This window comes from Molothrus ater, chromosome 3 (assembly GCF_012460135.2).
Source record: "Molothrus ater isolate BHLD 08-10-18 breed brown headed cowbird chromosome 3, BPBGC_Mater_1.1, whole genome shotgun sequence".
Lineage (NCBI taxonomy): Eukaryota > Metazoa > Chordata > Aves > Passeriformes > Icteridae > Molothrus > Molothrus ater.
In genome coordinates, this window is record NC_050480.2 from 58,002,695 (window position 1) to 58,015,510 (window position 12,816).

The window sequence follows — 12,816 nt, forward strand, 5'->3', positions numbered from 1 at the left end:
ATGTACCACCAATTTTAGCTCCAGGCATTTCCAGCAAGCCCTGATGGAATGGAATTGTCTTCCCTGGGTTTTGTGTTCTGCTGAGCACCTGCCTACATTGACTTGCATTTGCAGATGCATTGCTTAAACAGAGAAGGTAGATTACTCCTTATTTTGAATAATCTTAATTATTCTGGGATTTCACAGAACAATTAATGCAACTTAACATAGACGAACATCCTATTTTAGCCACATATACTGTTGTGAACAGGGAAGGAATACAGGAGCAATTTCCAGGATGAGCTGACAAGCAAATGGACCCACCCAGCTGCTTTCTCTACAAATAGCCCTCATTTTCACAGTAAATACTTGGGTGACAGTGTATGGATTACTTGGAGGGGGCTGCACAGGACACCCTTTAGGATCCATTCAGTGTCCTCATCCCAGCACATATCCAGCATGGATGTGCATAAGAATATGCATATGTTTAACCTGGGTATATGGTATATATTCTAATGTATATAGAAAGTGTGCTTCGGAAATTAATAAGCTTCAAGGTGTGATGTCAGACATCATTACTAGATTTAGAGTCTTGCTACAATCCCTGCTGGAGATGAAATAGTGTTTGTTCCTGCTAACACAACATTTATTTTCAGATCTTGGGTTAGCATGCATGTTAAGAACAGGCATGGGATTGTCAACATCCACCACACATTTATAGTTCTGAGCTTGTCTAGTTTCCTTTTACCTTCTCCCTCTCCTGAAAAAAAAAAAATTGTAACTGTGACATAACTTGTTATTTCCATCTTCATTTCTGAGCACGTGAATTCATGCCAGACAATAAATACAGTAATAAAGACATGATTCATGCCACCAAACCACAACGCACTGAGAACATCTCAAAATTCAAATCAAATTTTTAACTTTCATGCAAGTCACTATACATTTGTTAGACACAGTCTTGCAAACTCTGCATGGTCTTCAATGAATATTTGTATAATTGTCAGTTTAGGGTAATTTGCTTCCTTGAGCTGATTTTGCTGAAGAGTGGCATTGCTTGTGTAGCATTTATGGACATTTTATTAAAAAAACTAAGATGGTATTGCCACTCTACATCAGGTACTTCCAAAGTAGAAACAAGTCACAGCACCACAAAACCATCTGGTACCAAAAGCTGGCACCAAAACAAAAAAAGCAGAGCAACACAGACCATGAGGTCCCTGCATCAGTTAGGTACGTGAACCAGGTAAGAAACAGAAAGGGTCTGTGACAGATCTGCCTGCAGATTCTACCATCATACAACAACAAATAAAAAAGGGGAAAACAGAAAGACTTCCTGGCAAATGGCAAACAACTGCAAGCACTGGATCTCATTTACTTTAGTTTTGTAAAAGAACATGTTGGTGCAGTATTTGTCTTTTGCAGCTCTGGGTTCCAACTTGACAGGTACCCAAATATGACTAAAACTGATTCCCCTACTCTTCCTACCCCTCCCGTCCCACACCTGTGTAATGAATAACTTTGAGAATTTCAGAATACAGAATTTTAGCCCCAACAATACCTCCCTTATCCTGGCAACATACTAATAATTTCACACTGTGAAATTACTAAGATTGAGACCAGAGCTACAAATCCACTGATGCTTGGGGGCTTCCCAGCTGTGAGAGACCTCTTCACTCTTGCTTAGATAAGGCATGCAGCTACACAGACTTCATCTATCTCATTCCAAATTAATCAATTACAGAATTTTCCAGAGAGAAATGAATAAAACAAATGCTGATACCGTTTCTGGCCTCAATTTATAAACAAATCTAATCTAGAATCCCACAGTGTTCCCCTAAAAATAAAGAGAAAAGAAAAGGCAGGGAAAAGAAACAAAACCCAAACAAGTAATGCAAAGATGCCACAGATAGAATCATACCCTTTTCAATTTTCTAATTAAAATTTTTGTTTTATTTTCCTACTAGCTGGCCATTTCAATATTTTAAACAACTAGATTTTTTTAGGGAGAAGAATTTTGGTTTTTACTAGACAGAGTACTTTGCTTAACTTCTGAGACAATTTTCTTCTCTTTTTTTGTAGAAAATAGCTGTGAACAAACCAAAGAAAACAATTCAATTATTTATAAACAAGCCATTGAAAACAGAAAGTCTATACTTGGTTAGCTAGAATACTTAAAGACACACCGTCAATTTAAAATATTAATTATTTCTTATTCCCTCTCCCTAAAACACATGTCTAATTTACCTTTTACACATAAAAAAACCCTCAAAAACCTTGTAAACCTTGTGACACAAAATACGCATAAAATAACAATAAATATTATTTCTAAAACAGAAACATTTTAGAATTTAGGGGAATGTTAAAATGAGCATATCCACATGGTAAAACCAAACTGCCTTTTTACAAGGCTGAAAAACTTAATGCAAAGAATCGAGCCACATGGTATCATGAAAGCTGTGACAGCATCCTATCTATTCATCCTACCTGCTTTAAAAATCATGCCACACTTTGAAGAGTGTATTCAGCAGTATGATGCAATCAGAGTTACTGTAGTAGTTCAAATTACTTGCTAGGCATACTAGAAACATCCTGATGAAGAAGGAAGTTTACAGCATGCCCATCCTTTTTAGGTGTGAGAGTCATTGCTCAGCAGCTGCTATCCCTGTTACTGCCAAGTTTCTCACATGAAATTCTTGAATGGAAGATTTTGAAATGTCAGAAAGAAATACAAAGTAAACTCACTGAAAATAAACTTGGGTACTTTGGTTCCAGTTTGGTAGAAGAAATGAAATGTTTTTCTTAACTGAAGTTGACAATAACTCCAAAATATAGCATTTTAGAAACTGTTATTTCTTCATTCCGTGAACAGTGGAAAACAAATAGTGTGAATGCAGAACTGTCCCAGAATACGGAACTCCTTCTGGTGCCAGCATGCAACTCAGGTGCTTTCTGATGGAACAGAAAAATTATTACTCGCCAAAACTAACACTGCTGCACCCCAGCCATCAAGTCAAACTGAAACCATCAGAACACAATGATTGAAAGTATAAAATTTTCTATGTACCACCTCTGTCCAGCTCAAAGAAAATGCAAAACCCCATACCAGATGTCCTGTGTAATCTACATTTTTATGCTGCTGATCCTCACACGAGCTGTCTCCACACATTTCGACTCCTGCCCCATCAGATCCAGCACCAACAGGCAACTGAAATGTTGTGACATCCATGGAACAGCTTGCAATCCTACAGGCAAATCTTTTTTTACTATGAGCCAGCAGTAAGTGTGCCACACAAAGTAATTGTAAAAAACAGGTATTCTCAGATTTTAATGAAAACAACTGCTTTGACAATGCATTCTTTACCACATTTCCTCATTTACATATTTATTAGCTGTGATCAAACTATGTTACATTCTAGTCAACTAAAATTTGTTAATTTCCTGCGAGAAACATCTTACAATGTTTAATTACTCCTGTGGTATTAAATCTGAAACCTCCAAGTTTTTAAAGCTTCCTTTCTAAAGCTAAGAAAGGGTACAGCTTTGCATTAGTAGTTGCACCCATACCACCTACACAGCTAATGTAATCCCTCTTGCTCTGCTGAGTACTTAGTTTAAGTTACTACTCCTTTTTTTGGTTACAATACCATCATTATAATTTTCTATGGCCTCCATTTGTTGTTTATTTGTTGGTTTGGGTTTTTTTAAAATAAACAGCTGGCATGTAGTGAAGTACATACTGTTTGCTTGCTCTCAGTTTGCTCAATGAGCCAGACTATTCTCATCAATCTGCTCTCGTCATTATTTACCCATCCCTCAGTCTTTGTAGTAGCAGTACTTTAGGCATTACAGTCTAACAACAGAAGTATAAGGAAGTTTGTAAGAAGAAAAATATCTTTTATTATGTAAGCAATTGTTCTAATCAAGGGTATTACTTCTTGTAGAACTTACTAATCTTGGTGTCACTGGTAAAATAATAAATAGGTTTTGATTTGATGATTGCCCCCTGAAAAACCCTTTGTAATAACACGCTTTTTAAAGACTCGTTAACAAGTAACTATTTGTGAAATCTATGCTTTAGTTTGCTGTTTAATCCATTTCATTTGTGCCAAGTTGATTTTGTATCCCTCAACTTTATTAATCAAAAAGTCATGTCAACTCAAGACAGACTTACAGAACTTTCTTACATCACTACACTTATCTTTGGAAATCAAACTTGTACTCACATCAAAAATAATATCACTGGTTTGGCTTGCTTGAGTGTTCATAAACCCATGATGCGGTACAGTATGCATATTTCAGTGTTATATGGGAACAACATAAAAAAAGGCATTTGGAACATGATAGCCTGTAAGTTAATACTTTGTGACAGTGGAGACTATTAAAAAATAGTTGCCATAAATTAAGCACTTGTCTACAGTGACAGCTATGTAATGGCCACTTCTGAGAAATTATTGCACTCCTTTCCCCAGGAATAGTGATAAAAGAATGCAGCCTGTCACGAGCGCTGCAGCCCTTGGCAGTGACGTCCCACTTCTAGAGGAGTTATGCTCCGCCTGTTCCCAGCTTTTGGACGCAGTGCAAAGATCTGGAAAAGTTCTGTCGTCTGGTATCACGTCTGAACTTCCTTCAAGAAAATCACAGCTGTCCCCTCCAAAGGCCCCAGTACTTTCCTATTGTTTTAACTTGCACGTGTATCTGCCAATTATTTGCAGCTACTTCGATTTTAGTCAAAAATCCCTGCATCAACACAACCTTTTGATTAAAGATCAAGGGATGATTTTGTAGACAATGTTTTCATTCTGAAAAATTCCACCTATCCCACAGACTTGACCCTGCAGTTCAGTTAACTGAAGTGGCAGATTAGGTAACGGAGACTGTGGTTCTGCAGCTATTTCTGCAGCACCGCTGCCAGGCTCAGCAGCTCGAGTGCTGCCACTCATTCCGACCTTTGCCTCGCTGCCAGCACAGCTGTTTGTGAACCACAGCAAGAGTGGATCCAACTTAAACGAGTGGCCAGCAGAGGCGGGTTAAGGGGCTGCTTTAGAAGTGCTGCCACCAAATGTGAAACCATGGCTTCATGCTTTTCTGTCCTCTACCGCAGGAAACTTCCACAGATGGAGGTAGGACTTCAGATGAGGTTACTGCTATTGATGCTTATATGAACCAATACCCCTATATAATGATGCAAAAACAGAGCAAAATGCTGGATCTGTTCCTACAGACCTTACAATCAAACTATTTCAGACTTAGTTCTGATTTGACAGCATCTCGCAAGCTGCTGTTTCAATCCTGGACTTCCTTCAAAAAGCTGGGCAGTTTCACAACTACCAGGGAGCAAACTCTTCTATTTCATCTGTTTCATGCCAAAAATTTGACTGCTCATCTAGCCCTTGGAGAAATCAGACTATCATTTAGTCAGAAAATTGGAAAACAAGCCGAAACATAGCTAACTAGATACCAGAAATGACTAGGAAACGCATCATCTAGCCATTTCAGCTGAAACACCTCATATTGCAGGTAACTCCTAGACATGCTGCTGCACAGTGAGCACAGGATTCAGATGATACTTTTTGAACACAAAAATTGCTTCTCTGAAGGTGCAATTAACTGAAAAAAAATTAATTTGATCATTATATTACATCCTTCTACCGTGCCTGATTAGAATAAACATAAAAAATAGGTTGGCTGAGTGGAAAATTACTTTCATCTTCCTATTTAGAAAACCTACCACATTTTAAATCTTGCCTTGGGGTAACAAGAAATGTTATTTTCAAGACCCTATCCCAGAATATAATCACTGCATTTGCAAAAACTTCTACATCATTCAGCCCTATTAGTTTTCAACTTATTAGTTCTCTGTGCTAAGAGGACCAGAACAGAAACGCTAGGTTGAGTCTGAGTTGCATTGCTTGGCGAGGAAATGTGCATAATCTCCTGCGCTGTGCCTGGTTTTGTGAGACCACATCTATGCTGGGACACTCAGGAGAGCTGGAAGAAAGACCTCATATGCAGCATGATGTCAGGATGCATAAACTGAAGTGTACAGAAGCTGGTTTAGCTGCTCTCTCTTAGGAGCAAGGTAAACTTCATTTTCTGTGATGTTCTGGGAATATACTACAGTGAATAAAAAGAAACATCCAGATGGGATTTAATATGGACTTGATGCCTTTCATTGAATAGGCTTGGAATTCATGAAATGTCCCTGAACAAGCACAACCTAATTATTCATTTCTTTGAGCAACAATGTTGCCTTAATAGAATTTTAAAAAATACAGACAATTATAGCAATATTTCTAACCGCATCATTTTCAAAAGTACAGTTACTGTAAAAGGCATTTCTGTTGTCATGTATAAAATGAAACAAAAAAAAAGTTCGAACACAGGAAACATAGGAGTATGAAAATGCCCTGAAAGGAAAAAAAAATATAATTTGGACATTTACACTTAACTCTCTTTTTTATTTTCCTAAGTATTGCAGGATCACTTCTCTGTGCATGTAATCTCACATATATAATGTATATTGCAATACCCCACCAAAAGAGCAGACTGAACTAAGAATAGAGGACTAGATACTCATCTGGCATAATGTGAGACCACTCCAATAATTTCAGCATTCCTACTCCAATTTGCAACAGCTAAGGATCTGGCACAAAACATCAAGTTAAGTTTCCAATTACCTCATGCACCAGCATTGATTTCAACAGTTATATACACATAGTCATAGAGGAGAATTATTTGAAAAATTGCAAACTCAGCTCTGTGTTTCTTTTACTTTTATGGTCTAAATCAGACCTTCCATGGTATTTTAATGTAGGTTTTTGTGGTTTAATTATATATATGTCAAGAGTAGACTAGTTACTTGCTGATCTACCCAATTAAAAAAAAAAGGCAGCAGTAATTTTTCACTGCTGAGAATGTGAGCTTATACTGGGTCACATCACAATAGTATTTCATTTTAATGCTGCCAAAAAATCTAGTGCATATTAACTACATCACGTAACTAATAAGTTAACATCTATGCAAAAAAAAATCAGTCTTTGTGCAAATATTTTTCAGGTTGCCTTGGGAGGTCTTTTCTGTAATTTTCTGCTCCAAATTAGTCAAATTTTGTATAGCCTGGCACAACCCTAGTGCAAAGAGAGTATTCAGTCAGTCCAGGCAGACTGAGTTCTTTAGAGACAGCATTAAAATTATATCCAACAGAACTGCCCTCCGCTGCAGTTCTACAGAGAGCTGCTCAGTGAAAAGTCACTGTAATAGTATTTATTTAGTTAGTTTTAGGAAAAAGACATAGATCTCCAAATTAATTTATGCATAGAAATCCTCCAAACTAATTATTTTCAAATCCATGGTAACTGCAGCCTAACGCAAACTTTAGTGTCTACTACCCAAGCCTAACAGCCTAAAACCAAAAAAGTCTGACTGGCTTATGGAGTGAGAAGCTCTGAAGATAATCACCAGTCATTATAATCTTCCCTTGGAGAAATAAGGAAAATTTTAACAAATTGAAAATAAAATGCTTAAACTTTAGTATTCCTCAGACAGCCATTAGCATTTGACATTTTGCTCTAAAGCCTAATGACTAGCCTATACAATCCTGTGACTGAGACTGCCCAGTGATACATTTCAATATAGGATAATCAATCATCAAAGTAATTTTCACTGTTTAACGTTAAAACGAAAAGGCAGCCAGCTATTCAACACATTTTTCAGGCTTGGAGATAAAAAGAAGAAAATTCTTTAAAATAGCTTTTGCCTTTAAGGTCCTATATTACAGGCATCCCAAAAGCAATCCTTCTGGCAGCATTGCAAACTACAATGTAGACTAAAAATGTGAGTTTTACTGCCTTTTCAAATAGATTTTATTATTTATTTGACATATGAGCGCTCTTCTTATCTGAGCTTTTGCATTGCAAATTGTGTCCAAGTTCCTTTAACCACTTCTGATTTAATGACAGATTTAATAACACTGCAACACAGAAATGTGGAATTCGGCCAAAAATTATTTCATAAAAATCTGATTTCTGTACAGCAACATCTAAAATGTCACCTAATACATACAAGTACCTCAGAAAGTTTTAATGTATATTGTAAAGCCTGAGGCTTTGATAGGTAAAACATCTACTGACTTTAAAAGACGATAATTTATTTTTAATAACCATTTTTATTTAATTTTTCAAAGAGAAGTAGTTTATACCTTCAGTAGAATCATGCCCTGAAATCTCAGGGGTGATAAAAAGGCCATGCCAAAGCTGAAAGGTTTCGAATATCAAACTATACTATTATGTCAGGGTCAGCAAGATCAATTAGCGCTTTTCAATGACAGAAAAAGGTTAAGTTGGACACACATTTACACAATATTTAAATCCAAAAAAGAAAAATAGCACTTATTAGGTGTACTTATAAACCTCTCAATCAAAGACTGAATATCAACACTCTTCTTCCAGTTGCATGCCATAAATGCTGGGATTTTTTAACACAAAATGTCAAGAAGATTACAGACATATTAGATAGCAGAAATACTACTGGATTCTCATGTACAAAGAAAAAAGCAAAGACATCTGAGTGTTGCTGCTACCAGACTTGGTTTAGTGGTGAACTTCCAAAAAGCTTTAAAAATACTTGATCAACTTGACATATGTCTGTCAGTCTGATGTCCCTGTGCTTGCATTTTTCCTGCAAACACTGACAGTACCAAAAATGAAAGCTAGTGAGCAAGTATTCCTATGCTCAACTAAAAACCAAACCTAACCCCACCCCCCAACTGGAAAATACTGTAAATAATCTGTAAATTAACTCATCCAAAATTTGGAAAAAAGGAAGTGTGCACCTTCTGCAACTAACAGCCAGAAACATGCACACCAGGAAGCGAGGAAACTTACATTTCAGTTCTTACTATCACAAGAATACTCACTGGAAGCACAGGTATGTTAGAAGTTAATTCGACACCTGTTAATTCAAGCGTTGCCATCATAAACATAGCTTGAGCAAAGTAGCTGGTTATGATATCAAATAAAGCCAGCATAAAATCACAATAAAAATCCAGGAGATTAAGAAAACCTAACGAAAAAGTACACTGTGTTGAAATCAGTGATTTAGATTGCTATTGCCCTGAGTAAAAGCAATGGAAGATTACTTTTACTCAACGATATATTTCAAAATGTCTCTTTTTTAAGCCTGTTTCTTCAAGGAGCGATTTGAAATATTTACTACCAGACAGTACCTAATTTTAGGTTTTAAGTGCTTTAACAGCTCTATGAAATATGATCAGCAGCTGCAATATAGAAGTATGCTGAATAAACGCTCCTTATAAAAAGGGAGACCTGCTTTACCCTGAGTTCATAAAATCCCTACTTTCAAGAAGGAAAAAGATAACACAGGAAAAATTGAATAGCTGTGTCCTAGAGCGTTCAACAGAAATTCTAGGAATTTCTTTTTTCTTTCTGTGGTAACTTGCGTATTTAAGAGAGTAAAATGCTTTTTAAATTTTAACACTGGAGGATTGCACACAACATCGTCCAATACCACCAGTTCATCAAGGAAACAGACAGGTACCTTTCCCTCACCAAGCGCCAATGTTTAACATTAATTCTAGGACTTGCATAAAGTTTAAAGAGTTGCATAAAGCTTAAAGAGTTAAACTTTAACACTTGCATCAGATGCTAAAAATATGCCACATGATACTATCTATAGCTGTATTTCTACAGTTGCCTTGTTTGAAATATTTTAACTGGGAACTGCAAATAAGAACCAACCAGTGCCCTACTCAATATGCTGCTTGTTTACGGTTTATTTCTTCCATTGACATTATCCACACAGAATAAATTTATACTGCAAAGCGTTGTGAGGCCATTAATAAATACAAATCCAGCAAGAGTAACCTTCAACTAAATTTATTATCAGTACCACCATATACATGTAACAATTATAACTGCATATAAATTATCTGAACAAAGATGCATAAAAGATTCGTCAACATACTTCGCTTTCATTTCTATTAAATCTGGTTGAAGAACATTTGGTAACATAAATACTGCACTTGAAAAAAAAAAAGGGCAAAAAGAGCTGTTTCAGACATAGCCCAGCTAATGTTAGATGTCAAACAGAGAAAGAATCACCAGGAAGAGAGAGAAATGTCAGTCTGTATTTCCACTTTACTCAAAGTATGATATATATTGCAAGTATGCAAGCATTTGTTATTCGGCAGCATTTTCAGAAATGCTAGGGGAAGAGTCAAACGCGCAGCAATTTTACAAAACTTCTTTTGAGTGTTAGGGAAATGAAACAAAGATACGGCCTGAGCTTTATTGCAAAGTACATGCTTCTAACATCAAACTCCGAGGTCAGACCAGAAAATCTATCTGCCGAACAGAAAAGATATCTTCTTCATATAACTCCCTCTAAATCTAAACTGCTGATTAGTTTACCTTAGATACGCTTTCTAGTCTCCGCAAATGAAACACGTAAAACAAAACTCAGAAAACTGCAAATACTCGTTCCTTACTGTTCTAGCATGACTTCATACTTAAACTGGAACCGGCCAGGTCGCTCCCTTGTCTGGTTCAGCGCGCGTCCCAGGGTTTTTGTGAACACCAGCTATTTCCCACCGCCACGCGCGAACCGAGCGCGTCCCTCCGTGTGCTCGGCTGCCAGCCCTGCCCGCGGGTACGGAGCCGGCAGCACCGCGCCTGCTTGGCTCGGAGCGCCACTTTCATAAATGTAAATGAAACTTTAGATGCCAACTACCGATTGGCAGCGGCGATGCCGTGGGATTCCGCTCTCCCTTCCCGGCGGAAGGCGCCGCGGGGCTGCTCCCCGGCCAGCCCTGTGTCCGGCCGGGCACGGCGCGGAGCCCCTGCGGCTCGGGGAGAACCGCCGTGTGAAACGCAGCCGGCGGCTCTCCGCGGGTATCTGACTTTGGAAGTGTCTGTAATGACAGCAGGAGAAGGAGATTAATGGCTAGAGCCCGCTGGTTTTGAACACGAAGAATCCTGTTACCTCCTTGTGGATCAAGTACGCGCACACACCCGCACACACACACACACACATGAACACACAAGGCTTACCCACGTGGAAACGCTTTCTAACCAAAACACAAGTCCCCGCATCGCCGGTGGAAAAGGCGGCGGGACCCCCACGCCGGGGCTTCCCCGTGCCCCGTCCGCCGGCGCAGCGGAGACCGCGGCGGGGGCGGGGGCGCGGTGGGACGACCCGAAAATGCAACGTTTTGTCTTTAAACCACAAGAAAAACAAGCCAGGGCGGGGGAGGGGAAGGGCAAGAGACATCCCCCAGGGAGAGGAAACGGAGAGGAACAAAAACGCCGGGCAGCTCTGACCCTGGTCCCTTCGGACACTCGAAAAAGCGGCCGCCGGAGCCCCGCGACGGCTGCCGGCCCGGAGGCAGTGGGAAGCAGCCTGCCCCGTCCGCCGGCACCCCGAGTGCGGCACGCCCGCAGCGCTCCGCCCCGGGGCAGGCGGGCAGCGGAGACCCCCGAGCGCGGCCGGGGCAGCGCGGGGCGGAGGGCGGGCGGCGGGACCGGGCGGAACCGAGCGGCTCCTCCGCCGCTGCCGCCCCTACCCCCCTCGGCGTCCCGGCCGGGCTGCCTTGCCCCGCGCTGCCCGGACCCTCGCTGGAAGAGCGGGGCTTTCGGGAAGGGAATGCTATCCCTACGTGTTTTCATGCCGCTCTGTCCGGAGGGGACGCCGCCACCAGAGATGTTGTTTCCTCACAGCCTCCGGCCAAGCCGCCGCTGGCCCCACCGCCGGCCCTCACAAGGGCAGGCGGCCGGCAGAGCGACCTGGCGGCCGGCAGAGCCCGGTCGCCCAGCCCGGGCGGGCCGGCAGCCCCCGGCCGCTCGCGGGGCGCAGCCCGGGCCCCCCGCTTCCGCCGCACCGGGAGTGGGCGGGCGGCGCAAGCGGGGAACAGTGCGACGGCAGCCGTCGGGGCTTGCTCCTGTCTTGGGACTTACCCCAGCAGTCCCCCAGCGAAAGAGCGGTGAGGGCAAAATAGCAGGGAACATCACCTGGACTGAGGCAGAAAGTCCGGCTGGGCTTGGAAAAAGTCGCCCCGTCCGCACGAAAAACCAGTTTGGTTTTTTTGCAATTAAACTCGCGTGGGGCCGGGGTAAAAGCTCGTCTCTACCCCGCGATGGACGGCTCCGCTGCTGCCTCCCATCACACTTGTTTTACAGCAACTTTGTTGTTGTTGTTGCTGCTGTCATCGAACCGACATGAAAACAGTGCTAAATAAACACTAAATACAAGGAGACGCACACACCCCCTCCACGGACACATGCACATGCGACAGGGAACCCGTTTCCTCCACCTCCGAGCAGAAGGGGTGGGAGGGAGATGCAGAGACGGGGAAGTCAGAGACACTCACCTTCTCGCTGCCGGGATATGCCGCTTCCTTTATTTTAGGGCCGCTCCTTATTTATTCTCGTACCTTCTCCGAGCCAAGGCTCCCCTTTTGCACTGTTCCTCTGGCCAAAACAGAACATCCCCCCTGCAAGTCGTCCCCCCCCCACCCCTTTCTCCACACACAAATAAAGAGCAGCTCGGAGCAAAACGGGAGGGGAAATTCGGGGCGGGGGTGGGGGGTAGCTGCAGGAGGAGGCTGGTACGGGAGAAGCCAAACACTCCTCGCACTTCAGTGAGTGCAACTAGTTGCCTGTCACGCACAGCAACGCAAAAAGTTTCCCTGGAAAGGGACGGGACTTCCCTAAGAAAAGGTAACCCCCTCCCGCCCTCCCGCCCAAAAAGGCCGTCCCGGGAGCGCGGAGGTGAGGGGCGAGGAGCCCGGAGCCAGCGCAGCCCCGGGCCGCCGCTCCGCAC

At 41.7% G+C, this 12,816-nt stretch overlaps 1 protein-coding gene across 7 annotated transcripts in view; it reads right to left on the reverse strand.

Moving 5' to 3' along the window:
- Nucleotides 1-12,526, reverse strand: part of EYA4 (EYA transcriptional coactivator and phosphatase 4) — a 140,238-nt gene extending 127,712 nt beyond the window's left edge. For 4 of the 7 annotated variants that reach the window (XM_036381015.1, XM_036381013.1, XM_036381014.1 and 1 more), the window contains exon 1: nucleotides 12,365-12,526. The gene's annotated coding sequence lies outside the window, so the exon portion shown is untranslated. Of the gene's footprint in view, nucleotides 1-10,486; nucleotides 10,602-11,951; nucleotides 11,984-12,005; nucleotides 12,085-12,364 lie in introns of those variants that run through there. The other 3 variants (XM_036381012.1, XM_036381011.1, XM_036381010.1) reach the window with 3 other exon arrangements.
- Between the last annotated feature and the right edge of the window lie 290 nt (nucleotides 12,527-12,816).